Here is a 5467-nt window from a genome sequence, read left to right as displayed (position 1 = left end):
TAGCTAAGAATATTTGATCGTGGTGCCAACTCACCTTCTTTACAATACTGCACGTTTCCAGCTCACTTGAAAATGTCTCATTTAGTGTGCAAGCTAAATCGCTAGAGGAAAACAAACATTTTTAACAAGTAACTATAAGCTAAACTTACTGGTAGAACCAAAGGTCGAGAACCAGTGGTCGAGGGTTGATAGCAAGCTAAAGATTTTCATATGAATGTTGACAAAAGTGGAAAACGTTATTTAGGGCGACTACGTCATTATTACGCGTCAGATTTAGCACGAAGAAACGAGTGGTTGAGCCGGCTGCATCCGACTCGAACGAAATGTACGTATTCTGGGTTTATATAAGTATTTCTATGCCATTTTATGATCTTCTGAATGTTGACCATTTTGCCATTACAGTAGATGCATTTTAATGATTGAGCTACATAAACAGAGCAGGGCCCAACGTTCCTAACTAGCTATCGTTTCTGGCCTTGCTTGTTCTATGAAAAGGAGGAAGGTAATGGTGGTCGCATAAATGCAACATATAAACAGTTAGCTAACGTTTGAAGATCAAGAACCGACTAATAATGCTGTTCGTTAGCTATCTTACTAGTACTGTGTCTACACTTTCTTGCACACTGCACGAGCTAGTTTATGTCAATACTAGGTAGTTCTCTTAGCTGCTTGGTTATCTAGATGGCACTAAATTCAGATTATTTAACTAACGCTAGCTAAATCACAATTGTATTAAACCAACGTTGGAGAGCTAGCTAGTTAGTTTATTGGTGATTAGGGAATAACAGACTGTTTGTTATACTGCAACTGCCCATGGCGCATGTTTTCATGTAACGTATTAGCAAGTTAGCAGCATTTATCATGTATTTATTGGCTTTTTCATTGCATCTAACTAACTTAATTGACGTCTTTTTTCCCTTACTTAGGGCACCGTCACCCACAAAGCGTAAGGAGGAGGAAAAGTCAAAGGACAGGGGAAAAGAGAAGACTGCCACTAAGGAAGGGGGGGACAAGGAGAGAGGCAGGGAGAAGGGCCACAAACGACGCAGTGCTTCCACTGGGAGCAGCAGCAGGTGAGATGCCCCCCTTGCTCTTTCAGACTCTGTATGGTCTTTATTAATCACCTCACAACAGTGCTTTAGGACACACTAGCTAGGGCTTTTCACACTGCTGAGCCAAACCGTGCTAAACTGAGCTGGCCTTGTTACACTCCCACCATAGTTGCTGGAACGCCCTATGTTCCCAAGGGGGCCAAGAGGTTAATTGGACAAGAATTTTGGATGTTACTACCCTGTTTTGCCCAGTTTCCTTCCATTTCTTTCCTAATGAACACAACTCTTGTCACTGGCCTATTTTGTGAATGTATATCTTACTACCCAAGGTCTCGTTCCAGCTCCAGCAGCACTCCGGCCCAGCTCTGGTTCCTCCAGCGGCTCCAGTTCCTCTGGCACCAGCCGCTCTGGATCCTCCCGGTCCAGCTCCTCCAGTTCATCAAGTTCTCCGGGTCGCCCCGGCCGCCGCCGCCACGACAACCGCCACGCTCGACTCGCGTGAGTGCTAGGTGATACATTGTGCTCCTAAACAGTGTCTGCTCATCGGGACCTTACCTGGGTTTCACATAGTATTTGAAATCGTCCAAATCTTTTATTTATCTAGGACAATGGAACCAGTGGCACACATTCAAAGTATTTGTTAATGTCAAATACTATTTGAAACCAGGTCTGGTTGAGAATGCGTTTATCATGATCAAAATGGTTCAGTTGTGGGGAAACTACAAGTTTGTCGCCCTTTTAAAACAGTGTTTTGTCATGTGGTATCTGAGGAATTTATGACTTTGCTAATGGTTTCAAATGGTTTTAGAGGATGTTGACTAAGCTTAAAGGGAGCATCTGGGGAGAAGTTCTATAGGGGCACCCTAAAGCAGAGGAAGTCTGTTAGGTGGCCTCCTGGGATTGGTGGTGGAAAACACCCATATTATGTTACATAGGGCATAGGATATAAATACTTGGTTAAAACAAAGGAGGACAGAATAATCATATTTGAGATTGGGCGGTTATTCTCCAGATGTCTGCAGATATCTGTAAATTGACGCTTGAAATACTCTGATATAATAAACCTTTATAATCAAAGTACAGCAATGTCAGCGGATTTCCTTGGTCTACAGCATAATTAGCAACGTTTTCTCCGACACCACAGTCACATGTAAACTCTCATGGTTTTGTAATGACTGTCCTTTGTGCTTCAGGTCCAAAACACAGAAGAAGGGAGACGACAAGGAGCGAAGGAGAAGGAGCCCGAGCCCCAAGCCCACCAAATTTTAGGAAGACTGACCAGAAATGTGACCAAGGTGAGGGGACTACACGACACGGTTCATCCTAGCTGTGTTTCTGGGCTTACTGACATTTGGTGTGCAAGTCTCAATTAACCTTAAATTCAACAACTGGAATTTTCTATGTTCATTGAATTATATTTTACACTTTACTTGAAGGTGGTATAATACACAAGGATATTCATAACCCCTTTATGAGTGTTGCAGTCAATCATTAATAACAACCTTCATAACACCTTTATGAGTATTGCAGTCATTAATAACAACCTTCATAACACCTTTATGAGTGTTGCAGTCAGTCATTAATAACAACTTTCATAACACATTTATCATTCATAAGGAGGTTAAAAAATAAAATATCAAATAGATCTTTATTTATTGTTCAATGGAAATGTGTGTTTTTACTGCCGCAGTACCCAACCCTCTGACACACTATTGACATAACAGGCTGGAGCAAGCACAGTGTTAGCGGTTAGTAACAGTTGTGTATCCTCTCATGATCTCTCAATTTTGCAGGATGCTACTGGGTAATTACCAATATTATCATATTGAATGATTAACTTTTCTTTTGAAGATATCCGGGAGAAGGCAGTTCTGAAGTAAACATATTACCTAGCCTAAAGCAAATTCTGAAGCACCAATCGTTTGTTGGCCTACAGCTACATATTCCTGTTGTACAATGGATAAATAAAGATCTATCTATCTATCTATCACCAGTCAAAAGTTTGGACACACCTACTAATTTAAGGGTTTTTCTTTATTTTTTACTATTGTAGAATATAGTGAAGACATTAAAACTATGAAATAACACATGGAATCATGTAGTAACCACAAAAGTGTTGAAAACAAATCAAAATAGATTTTAGATTCTTCAAAGTAGCCACCCTTTGCGTTGATGAGAGCTTTGCACACTTTTGGCATTCTCTCAACCAGCTTCATGAGGAATGCTTTTCCAACAGTCTTGAAGCAGTTCCCACACTTTTGGCTGCTTTTCCTTCACTCTGCGGTCCTAACTTATCCCAAACCATCTCAATTGGGTTGAGGTCAAGTGATTGTGGAGGCCAGGTCATCTGATGGGACCATTGCTCTCCTTCTTGGTTAAATAGCCCTTAAACAGCCTGGAGGTGTGTTTTGGGTCATTGTCCTGTTGAAAAACAAATGATAGTCCCACTAAGCATAAAACCAGATGGGATGGCATATCCGCTGCAGAATGCTGTGGTAGCCATGCTGGTTAAGTGTGCCTTGAATTGTAAATATATCACTGTCAGTGTCACCAGCAAAGCATCATCACACCACCTCCTCATTGCTTCACGGTGGAACCACACATCCGGAGATCATCTGGTCAATTTCCTACTCTGCGTCTCACAAAGACACGCCGGTTGGAACCAAAAATCTCAAATTTGGACTCACTCAGACCAAAGGACACATTTCCACCGGTCTAATGTCCATTGCTCGTGTTCTTCTTGGCCCAAGCAAGTCCCCTTCTTCTTATTGGTGTCCTTTAGTAGTGGTTTCTTTGCAGCAATTCGACCATGAAGGCCTGATTCACGCAGTCTCCTCTGAACAGTTAATGTTGAGATGTGTCTGTTACTTGAACTCTGTGGAAGCATTTATTTGGGCTGCAATTTCGAGGCTGGTAACTCTCCAATGAACTTATCATCTGCAGCAGAGGTAACTCTGGGTCTTCCCTTTCCTGTGGCGGTCCTCATGAGAGCCAGTTTCATCATAGCGCTTGATGGTTTTTGCAACTGCACTTGAAGAAACTTTCAAAGTTCTTGAAATGTTCTGGATTGACTGACCTTCATGTCATAAAGTAATGATGGACTGTCATTTCTCTTTGCTTATTTGGAGCTGTTCTTGCCATAATACGGACTTGGTCTATTACTAAATAGGGCTATCTTCTGTATACCCCCCTACCTTGTCACAACACAACTTATTGGCTCAAACGCATTAAGAAGGAAAGAAATTCCACAAATTAAATTTCAACAAGGCACACCTGTTAATTGAAATGCATTCCAGGTGACTACCTCATGAAGCTGTTTGAGAGAATACCAAGAGTGTGCAAAGCTGTCATCAAGGCAAAGGGTGGCTACTTTAAAGAATCTCAAATATAAAATATATTTTGATTTGTTTAACTCTTTTTTGGTTACTACATGATTCCATATAGTGTTATTTAATAGTTTTGATGTCTTCACTATTATTCTACAATGTAAAAATAAAGACAAACCTTGGAATCGAGTAGGTGTGTCCAACTTTGGACTGGTACTGTATGTGTGTGTGTGTGTATATATTTGATTTATTTTGGTTATGAAAATATATTTCTGGCTGGTTTAGATGGTACAATGATTCTCTACACTATAGCCCTACATTGCTTGTTTTATCACAGACTGAAATTAGTCAAACATTTTAGAATTTTAGCATCCATGTATAGGAGAGTAGAATTTCTACATATTGCGCACTCTTAAAGTAAATATGTACTTCTTTTTTAATGAATTGTATGTGGAGACCATGCCATCAGAGATCAACACGTTGAAGTCATTTTTATCTTCTCGTTGAACAGGACCACATCCAGGAGATCTTTGCCACCTATGGCAAGATCAAAAGATGATTGAGATGCCAGGTGGAGAGGCTCACCAACACCTGTCCCGAAGGCTGCCTACGTGGAATACGAGACTCCAGAGGAGGCCCAGAAGGCCCCTGAAACACATGGATGGCGGTATGAGGGCATGTTCATTAGTCCACACCGTATAGGACGATTTTGCAACGGGGAATGAAAGACATTCTTATTGGACCATTTCAGATAGTTTCCGGTCGTTTTGTGCTTTTGAACACGAACCTTGTAGACTGTAACAATAACAGACCTGGTATATACTTTTTGTTCCGCGTGAGCTGTTAACCTGGCTGTTACCACTGGTTGCACGTGACTGAAGGATTAACCGTGGAGGCTTTTTCATTTTATCCCAGTCGATGTGCGACTCACCAAGGGTAAACGCAAGTGGCTTGTGCTTGTGCTTCCAGTGGAGCAGCTAAAAAACCTACAATGATGGGGTTATTTCGAATTACAGTAATCGCTACGTCCCCAATGTATCATCTCTGAAGACAGTTCAGAGCCTTTATGTTGGACTATTGGCTTGGAGT

At 41.3% G+C, this 5467-nt stretch overlaps 1 pseudogene; it reads left to right on the top strand.

Annotated features, from left to right (window-relative positions):
* Positions 1–250: 250 nt before the first annotated feature.
* LOC123488804 lies at positions 251–5045 on the top strand (annotated as a pseudogene).
* The last annotated feature ends 422 nt before the right edge of the window (positions 5046–5467 follow it).

The sequence above is a fragment of the Coregonus clupeaformis genome, unplaced genomic scaffold (assembly GCF_020615455.1).
Source record: "Coregonus clupeaformis isolate EN_2021a unplaced genomic scaffold, ASM2061545v1 scaf2507, whole genome shotgun sequence".
Classification (NCBI taxonomy): Eukaryota; Metazoa; Chordata; class Actinopteri; order Salmoniformes; family Salmonidae; genus Coregonus; species Coregonus clupeaformis.
The sequence above is the reverse complement of the archived record's forward strand: the minus strand, read 5'-3'. Positions and strand labels throughout refer to the sequence as shown.